General features: G+C 38.4%; 1 pseudogene across 1 annotated transcript; it reads left to right on the forward strand.

Annotated features, from left to right (window-relative positions):
- Window positions 1-852: 852 nt before the first annotated feature.
- LOC147070991 (nucleic acid dioxygenase ALKBH1-like) lies at window positions 853-7,626 on the forward strand (annotated as a pseudogene). The gene is made up of 3 exons (XR_015070889.1): window positions 853-900; window positions 3,006-3,199; window positions 5,908-7,626. The product of XR_015070889.1 is annotated as a nucleic acid dioxygenase ALKBH1-like (transcript).
- The last annotated feature ends 1,745 nt before the right edge of the window (window positions 7,627-9,371 follow it).

A 9,371-nucleotide genomic window follows, 5' to 3' on the forward strand; every position in this document is an offset into this window, starting at 1 on the left:
ATTGAAGAAATCTGGTGAACGGTCGCTGCAAATTGCAAAACCTCAGCAGCGCGGATTGATGCCATTAGCATCACAGCAAAGGCCATGGCGGGCTTTTATCTTTTCGTCTCGGAAAGGTTTGTTATACCTACATACATTTAAAAAAAAACCGTTACAAGTCGGTTATGACGAAGCCAACGGTTAACACATTTTGAAAATAGCCGATATACTGGATTATTTGTTTGGTTGGGTTAGGTTTTCTTTCTTGAATTAATGAATTTCGCCAAAATCGGCCATGACAGTTAGCGCGGTTCCCGCCTCGCTTCTCCGTAACCGACTTGTACAGAAAATCCTTTTTCTGGTCTAGGCCAAAGGTATTGGGTAGTGAGATGACTGAGATTTTCCCAAGAAGCCTCATGAAATAAATGTCTACATTCACAGCGACTTGTTATTAAGAGAAAAATAAAGTAGGTAGGTAGTTGATAAAAATTGAGATGGTGTACTTTTGGATATCATCATACAGTAAGAGCCTGTCCACATGGCGCGATTTACGCTCGACAACCACAAATGTCTTCCGTCCAGATGCGGCGTAGTTTGCGTGTTTGAAACAATTGGGTGATCGGCATACAAAAACAAACGCGAGTGTACTCAATGGTGATAGTCCTGTGAGAATCTGTGAGATTTTGTATTTCGCGAATACTTCCAATACCTATTCTCGGCACTCTACAACCTAGGTGGTGTAATTTATTTGGGATTAGCAATAAAAAGTCTCGCGTTCGAGCACCAAGCGGTCGTATTTCATTTTGTAATGGCTGTAAACGTTGTGCGAGAGTCGTCACGCGCGAGTGCTTGTGGACAGCTGAATTGGGTCACATGTACCTGGAGAGCGCGCCATGTGGACAGGCTCAAAGTCCTCTATTTGTGAGGCTAATAAAACTTATATAAGCATGCAATTTTTATTATAATCAGCAGCAGTTTGTCTAACATCATACAGGTGCACTGCAATGCTTGCATTTGGTACATTACAGTTATACCGGACACAGCCGGGTGAAAACAGGAAGCAACGGGATGTAGCCCTCGACTAAACAAGAAAGCCTACAATAGGCGTGCTAGTAATGGCAACCTTTTCTTATGTGACTTTTACTAGTAGGGATTCTTACTACCTATATTGATTGTTAGATTATTATCCACTAGAGTAGTGATACCCGACCCCGGTTTCGCGGGCGGTGACGTTTCGCAAACATTTTTGTGCCCACTGTTAAAATTGAAGTAGATTTATGATTTTTTTGTTAGATATCACATCACATAATTATATCGGCAAGGTGCAGGAAGGAAAAAAAAAGTATTGATAAGTAGGTACCTATGTATCGAAAGGGCGGGCGATAGAAATGTGTACGCTGACTCTTTAATCATTTTATTGATTCATTTATATAGTTCTTGGAAATTTTATTGTGTGTTTATAGCATGTTTTATAATTTTCAATCATTAATTATTCATTGTGTTTAACATTTTGAAAAATAGTGCATCCATGGCCAATTCTATCGTCCGCCCTTTCGATACGTACCTTCCGAAATGTCTAAAGCCAAGTACACTTGGACCGAGTGCCATCTAAGCGACAGCTTCATACTAATTTTTCCTATCCAAGCTAACTTGGATGAGTAGGATGCGGTCCAAGTAGCTTGGATAGGAATAATTAGTACGAAGATGTCTCATACGAGTGCACTTGGATGGCACTCGGTCCAAGTGTACTTGGATCGTACTTAAATGATAGACACATTAACAGTTTTAAGAAAATTTTTGACCTTATTTTAGCTCGGTATACCCGGTAAGTAGCTCGTTATAAATGTATGGAGAAAATCATAAACTAAAATGTCAACGAATGTTTCCTCATTACATCCGAGATCTCGCTATATCCGTGATGGCAATAACCGAGCTCGACTATTATTATATCAGTCGATCGCCATAAATAATTTTATCAACTAGTCGATCCTAGAAAAAAAAAAAAAAAAAAGTGTGGCCATAGTATTATCGTTTCTGAAATAATATTGCATTTTATTAAACACAAATAATTCCATAAACTATGATCTTTTGCAAGATTCTCTCTTGGATTAATAGCCGTTTATATGTGTATGGATTTACTGGTGGCAGTACATATCGTCGGAGTTTTGTAAAAAGGGCGAATTAACCAAAATGCTACTTTACAGGAGGATTTTTAACTTTTGACATTTATTTGTTTTTTACCTGTAGATGATTGTAAATATCTAACAAGTTTATAACAAAGCTTAGAAAAAATACTGTCATTATAATAGGTATTATTATAAGGCCTAATATGTCACATTTGCTTTTTATTTCGTAATTTTAATTAATTTAATTTTAGTCGATTATCGTTTTTAAGTACTTTCCTGTGGAGATAAAAATTCGCCGTTTTTACACAACAAAGCCAGTGGGGTACATATTGTATTTTCATTAAAATCTCGATTTCGCCAAAATGGTTGATTCGCCCTTTTTACAAAACACCGACGATATGGTCGCCACCATAATAAAATGCAAATGTAAACGCATATATTATTGTGCTAGTTGCAAGATGAATTCTTCTGAATTTTCACTCAATAGTTACAATTTGTGCGACATATGCGCATCCGCAGTAGAATGATTGTGGCGAACTTTAATATATAAAATTGAAAAAATATAAACCACACTGCACGCGCTCTGTGACAATCTATCAAATAGTACCACCCATCGACGATAAACGCATTCAGTTACGCTTCAAGAATGAAATTCGCGAGTTAGCACTTTTGTGTGTAAACATTTATTGTCGTTTATTGTTATGCGTTATTGTTGCCAGTAAATCCATGCTATAAGGTTTTTTTTTATAAAACTCTGCTTTCGTCAACTTCTCAATCAAAGGAGCGTTGTAATATTGGCAAACTTAATATTAATTTTACCATTTGTGTTCCTCACCATTATAATTGAATTCATAACTTTAACTAGTTTCATTGATTAATTGAATATTTATTACTTTTCAGCATTACACTGAAGAAAATAGACATTGGTTCCCCTCCGCCCTTGCAGAATTATGTAAGATTATCAACAAATGGTGCGGCTTCAATGAATTCATTCCTCAAGCATCTATTGTGAATTATTACCATGTGGACTCACCACTAGCGCCACACACTGACCATTCTGAAGGGAATTTGGACGCTCCGCTACTGTCGTTAAGGTGATTATATTATATCCTATTAATTTCAGAGAAACCTGCAGTGGAATACTAGCAGAATGCCCTCATCTTAAGCCTTTCGCGGATTTGAATCCTACAATAGGCTCAAATTTATGTGTTGCTTTTTACTCTTCTCTCGTTGTTTTTTACTCTACATTTCATATCAATTGCATTGCATAATATGCTAATGTAGTTCTGTATTGAATGACGTACTTATTTAAACAATATTAACAGCTAAATTCATTAAGGCGATACCTCAGTTGAGGCATGGTCTAAAAAGATCGTGGCCAGGCGATGCGTGGATTGCGGGTCGCGGGTGCAAATGACGCATGCCGACCGAAATATAATTTGTCATATAAATCCAACATGCGTCCATTTAATGTTCTGTTTATTGTTCCATTAGTAACAATAATAATATATTCATTGACATGTTTTCTTTTTCAAGTAAATGGGTAACGTTTTTAGTCATCTTTACACGATTTAAGAATTAATACCCCCGTCGCCATCACGAAACAAATTGACATATTCACACCTTGACATTCGTTCTCCGAATGCCAGCGAGTCCAAAATTTCGTCACGCCTATAGTTGAAAATTATTTGCCATTTCACTGATATATCGTCTTAAGCCTTTGGTCGTGGATTTGAATCCTACAATAGGCTCAAATTTATGTATTTACTTTTACTCTTCTCTCATTGTTTTTTACTCTACATTTCATATCAATTATGCATTGCATAGTAAGTGAATATCAAGCTGGCTTCAGGGCAGGAAGGTCTACAACGGATCAGCTCTTCACAGTTCGCCAAATACTGGAAAAATGCTGGGAATTCGATGTGGACATTTATCAGCTCTTTATTGATTTTAAGCAGGCATATGACAGCATCGACCGGGAAAAACTATTCACTGTCCTTCTGGACTTTGAAATCCCACCAAAACTAGTCAGGCTTGTTAGAATCACACTGCAGAATACACTCTCCCAGGTGAAGGTGAATGGCCAACGGACGGAGGGCTTTGAAGTATCTCAGGGTCTTCAGCAAGGAGACGGATTGGCTCCCATGCTGTTCAACTTAGCCCTCGAATCCGCTATCAGAAAGTCTCAAGTGAACAGGAGCGGCACTATATTAAGCAGACCGAGCCAATTGGTTGGCTACGCAGACGACCTCAACATAATGGGTAGATCCATACAGATTGTGAAGAAAGAATTTGACCACCTCCATAGGGCCGCACTAGAGATTGGCTTAAGAGTAAATGAAAACAAAACTAAAGTCATGGTACAAAGCCGACAAAATCAGAGTAGGCTGGGCCAAAGTTCCAGTTTTGGAAACCATCAATTTGAGGTTGTCAACCGGTTCACATACCTGGTTCCAATATTACAAAAGAGAACGAGGAACTGGAAGAAATAAAAGCCCGAATAACCGCTGCAAATAAATCGTACTTCTCATTGCTGCCCATATTCAAAATCCAGAAATGTCCACAGAAAAACTAAGACGCGGCTCTATAAAACCGTCATACGCACAGTCGTTGCATACGGGTGCGAGTCATGGATGCTAAATGTGAAAGCAGCTGAAATGGTGGATTGCTTTGAGAGAAAGATCCTTAGGCGGATATACGGACCCATGAATGATGGTGGGGAGTGGAGAATTAGGTACAACACGGAACTATACCGCTTATACCAAGATTCAAAACTTTCCAACTTCATAAAACTCCAGAGGCTAAACTAGGCAGGCCATGTCCAGCGCATGCCTGAGTCACGGATACCGAAGAAGATCCTCGAAGGAAACCCAGGAGGGAAAAGGCCAGTGGGAAAGCCACGCACACGATGGGGTGATAATGTTACAAAAGATGCCAACCAGATACTAAAAATCAGGAACTGGAAAAGATGTGCGGAGAACCGTTCCGGCTGGAGGACAGCGGTGGAGGAGGCCAGGGCTCGACTTGAGCTGTAGCGCCATCGAAGAAGAAGAATGCATTGCATATTATGATGTACTTATTTAAACAATATTAACAGCTAAATTCATAATATAATTTATAATACAATAATTAATAGACCACCCCATTAATATTATTCCAGCACCTACTCGGTGAAAATTGATAAGAGCTTTGTATCATTTCATATAATTCAGTTTTGGTGTCTTGGGTTTTGCCTCTTGACATCTTAATACCGATGATAGTAACTGAATAAAATCCGCATTACATCAGGTAGTGAAATCTGGGGGAAGTCTTGGATGGAGAGTTGACTGAAGGCAGTTTAGGGTGTAAACTTTGCAGGGAGTTTATGTCATGGCACACTCAACCCATGCAGCTGGAGATTGCCCACCGCACTTGGCAGGCGATGTCATGAAATGTTTGCCTTTAATTATCTTGGAAAGTAGATGGACGGCATTTTTATTTACATTTCTATCTGGAAACTGACCACAAAGAACTGATAGGTGAAAATTTCAGATGGATAACAAAAAAGATGTCGGTGGCGTAAGAGGCTCTTACCATTTAACAAAAATGGTTGCCCGCACTCAGTCTTGGCGGGACATACATAGCGTGTTTTGCACTGTTAGAATGTATTGTATTTTAGCTAGCGGTCGAGGCTCTCGAGGTAAAATTTATGACAAGCGCCTTCCGTGGGCTTTGGGCCTTAATTTTATATTTATATGTACTGTTTTATTATTCTCACACTAATTAAATACTAAAATTTCCAATATATTCTCTCTATTTACAGTTTTGGTCAATCAGCGATATTCCTCATTGATGGAGAATCAAAAGAGACAAAACCGATGGCACTATATCTACACAGCGGGGACATTGTTATCATGTCTACGGAGTCCAGGATGTCATGCTGTACCGAGAGTTGCACCCGCCGAGACAGAATCGTGTCATGAGATTAGTCATGACGAAGCAAGCAGCAGTTTCCTATTCAAATGGTTTGAAAACAGCACAGATTTTCATGTTTGTCAAGAACAGTTTTGGAAACCCTTTGAAGAATATTTAGGAGATTCTAGAATTAATATTAATTTTTCACAGATTTTATATAAAAATCAACAATGTCGCTAAATTTCAAAACCCGCTATAACACTTTTTTGAAATAATTAAGATATTATCAATGGATTCATTATTAAAATCTCTACTTGAAAATTTTATCACCTCTTTCAAAGTCTGCTACGATTGACTCATTTATGGAACGAAATCAATGCGTCTATCAATTCCCGCTGTAACACTACTGAAACATTCAAAAAGTTTTTATTGATTTTCTCGGTGCATAGCGGGTTGTGAAATTTAGCGGCATATCGTCATATCGTCAACTAGAAAATTGTGTAACTCCAAAAACACTACTATACAGGAGAGACAAAAAATAGTATAATTTTGTCAATAATATATTTAAATAAAATAAAACATACAGAGAATATTACAAATAGATGAAGAAACATAAAATGAATATAAAATTTCGAAAAAATAGTCAAAATGGAGATACACATTTTTCACAACTTAAAATGCATATTTGTATGGAGATACACATATTTCTTGAGCACATTATTAAACAAAAACTTCTTAAAAAAAAATATTACGAAACTGGGGCTAATGAGTTTAAAAATGATGCATACTTATACTTAATATAACTTACGAAAGCCTTTAAAATAAAATTTAACAGTAGTTATTTACTCAAATTGCCTTACCAGCTAAAAACTAAATATGACACTGCAACGAAATAGTAAGTCCTTCAAATTATATTATTTTAATCATTCGTGTGGTAGTTTATTATAATAGTGCAAACTTTGTTTTAGTGTTTGCAATTGTTGAAACTGTGTGAAATGTTTATAGCCTGGATATTATTCAATGTTGTTCAGTGTGTCTTAATTTATATAATTTATGTAATTGAGAGCTTTCAAATGTGTTACTTGCGGGTCACCCACTTTCCAGACCGACGAGTAATGTTTTATTTTTAAAAAATCTTTGAAAAAGGTGTGGTAAAGTTATTCAACATTATATGGGGGAGATGGAGCGGTTTTTCAATAATCAACATAATCAGCAGATACGTTGATGTTAATATGGTGTCAAATACGTTTCTCAATAGTCGAGTGCATTGAGTCTGCTGCTTCCATTTGTGCATGTCCTTTAAGGAGGTAATTTTGAAGAATGGTTATTTTGTTTTTAACCGCCACGTTTAATAGAGCATTTGAAAGTGTGTTATTTCTATTTTGTGCGGAACAATCATAACTCCAAAAACATATTATTTTAGATGAAACATTCGTTATTTTTGGAATAATTGAGTCCATATCCGGAAAACGAGCGTTATCCTGAAAACGACGTTTGGCGATATTGGCAGTTTAACATTTCAGATAAACAATCATGTTTATAACATATACATGAAAAAAGAAATAATGCTGTTTTTCCGTAAAACGATAAATAATCCTTTAACCTACGTTTTAATCAGAGTAATTTGTCTTAAAGTGATCGTCTTCATCAGAGGATACATTTTCAACATTATTTATTAGAGTAAAGTCCAATGTATTTTTCAACCAATCAGCACTTGTTGGTTTCACAAAAGGTAAGAGAGACAAAATGTTTTCCTTTTTAGGCTGTTAAGTCCCTTATTGCCGAGTCTACTTTGTATGTGGAAGAGATAACTAGTGGAATTGTGAAGTGTTCCTCCATGTGATTTGCGAAGTCTTCCCAGGATACTTTGTATCTTGAGGTACCAGGTGACGTTACTAATGGATCCAATGCATCCCCGAGGAACATTAGGACCAGTTTGTGGTCTGAGTTTAGTTCATCTACCGTACGAATGATGGGTATGTAGTTTGTTTTACGGATGATGGCGAAGTCGAGAATACTAGGCGAACCTATAGTCAGCAAGTTGGTGGGAGGAGGAGGAGTTTGAGTTTAGCTTCAGGGTGCTGTTCCAGACATCGTGGGTCAGTGCACGGGGCGAAGTTCGTCTTGGAGAGTCAGCTGTGCCAGCTCGTCAGCCTTGCCAGTTTCATGCCAGCCCGCCAATCACGCCAGTTCCAAGGCGTCGACCACACCAGCTCCAAGCAAAGCAGAAGAAAGAAGAAAAAAACAAACGATACCGCACTTCGATTTATTTCAAGACTTTTTAAGCCCGTTGTTTGCTCATCAAAATTTGAGCCGCGGTGGGGTGAAAAACTCCGAGAGTGTGTGTGAGACACCCTCGGCCAAAAACCCTGCCGCTGTGAATATAATCTGAAAGGGAAGTAACAGGTATGGTTATGGTCCGAGTCTTGAATTCCTTCGTGGATCTCTGATTGCTCCCCTCTAGTCTTCTAATCGCTGTAGAGGCCCTTGCTCGCACGTCTCTGTTTTTGAGGACGGCCTGTGGTCTGATTTAGGCGGGTGTCTCTTGGCAGCTTGGGACTAAAAACAGAGAGACAGCTTTGGATCTGGAATCAAAAGAGGCAACTAGTTCTGTTTTCTTTTTCTCGGCCGAATCTGTTTCTTCTCGGTGGTTTTATCCTGATATCTCCTGAGTATGGTCCTGGGTCTGTCGTGTTCCATGAAGGTATTTTCGTCGTAGTCTTTTAGATTTCTAATGGTTGGATTTGGGTGGTTGTCCATCGACGCAATTTTTTAATATGTTCTTCTAGAGTGTCTACTTCGAGGTGTCTGTGCAGGGTTGTGCCTCGGACGAATTTCGGGGCGCCTGCGATTGTTCTTAAGACTACGTTTTGCACTTTTCAAGTTTCTGAGTGAGATTTGGGCTACCGTGTGCCCATCATATGGAACACGCGTACGTCATTATGGGTCTAATTATTGCTGAATATAAAAGCAGTTTGCATCTTATTGAGACTTTGCTGCGGCTACCTAGCATTGGGAATAATCTGGCTCTTCTAGCTTCTCTATCCTTTTCGTTGGTTTGTTTGAAGAATGAAAGATTTTTATCTAAATGTAGTCCTAGGTATTTAACTGATTTTGACCTTGGGATTATCTTATGCATGACGAGGCTGCTCCTGCGTTTGCAGAGTCTATTGTGTCTATGGCAGAATATGATTGCTGCGCTTTTATTGGCGTTTATTTTGGTCTGCCACTTGTCGCACCATTCTGCTATATCGTTGGCGGCTAGCTGAACTAGTTTCGTGGCTTGGTTGTGTGTGATCGATCTAGCTAATATCGCGGTATCGTCTGTACTGTGCGACTATGCAGGATCTTGCGGAGTTGTTTGTTGGGATG

The sequence above is a fragment of the Rhyacophila brunnea genome, unplaced genomic scaffold, assembly GCF_057557595.1.
Source record: "Rhyacophila brunnea isolate RB1 unplaced genomic scaffold, BYU_Rbru_1.0 scaffold_21, whole genome shotgun sequence".
Lineage (NCBI taxonomy): Eukaryota > Metazoa > Arthropoda > Insecta > Trichoptera > Rhyacophilidae > Rhyacophila > Rhyacophila brunnea.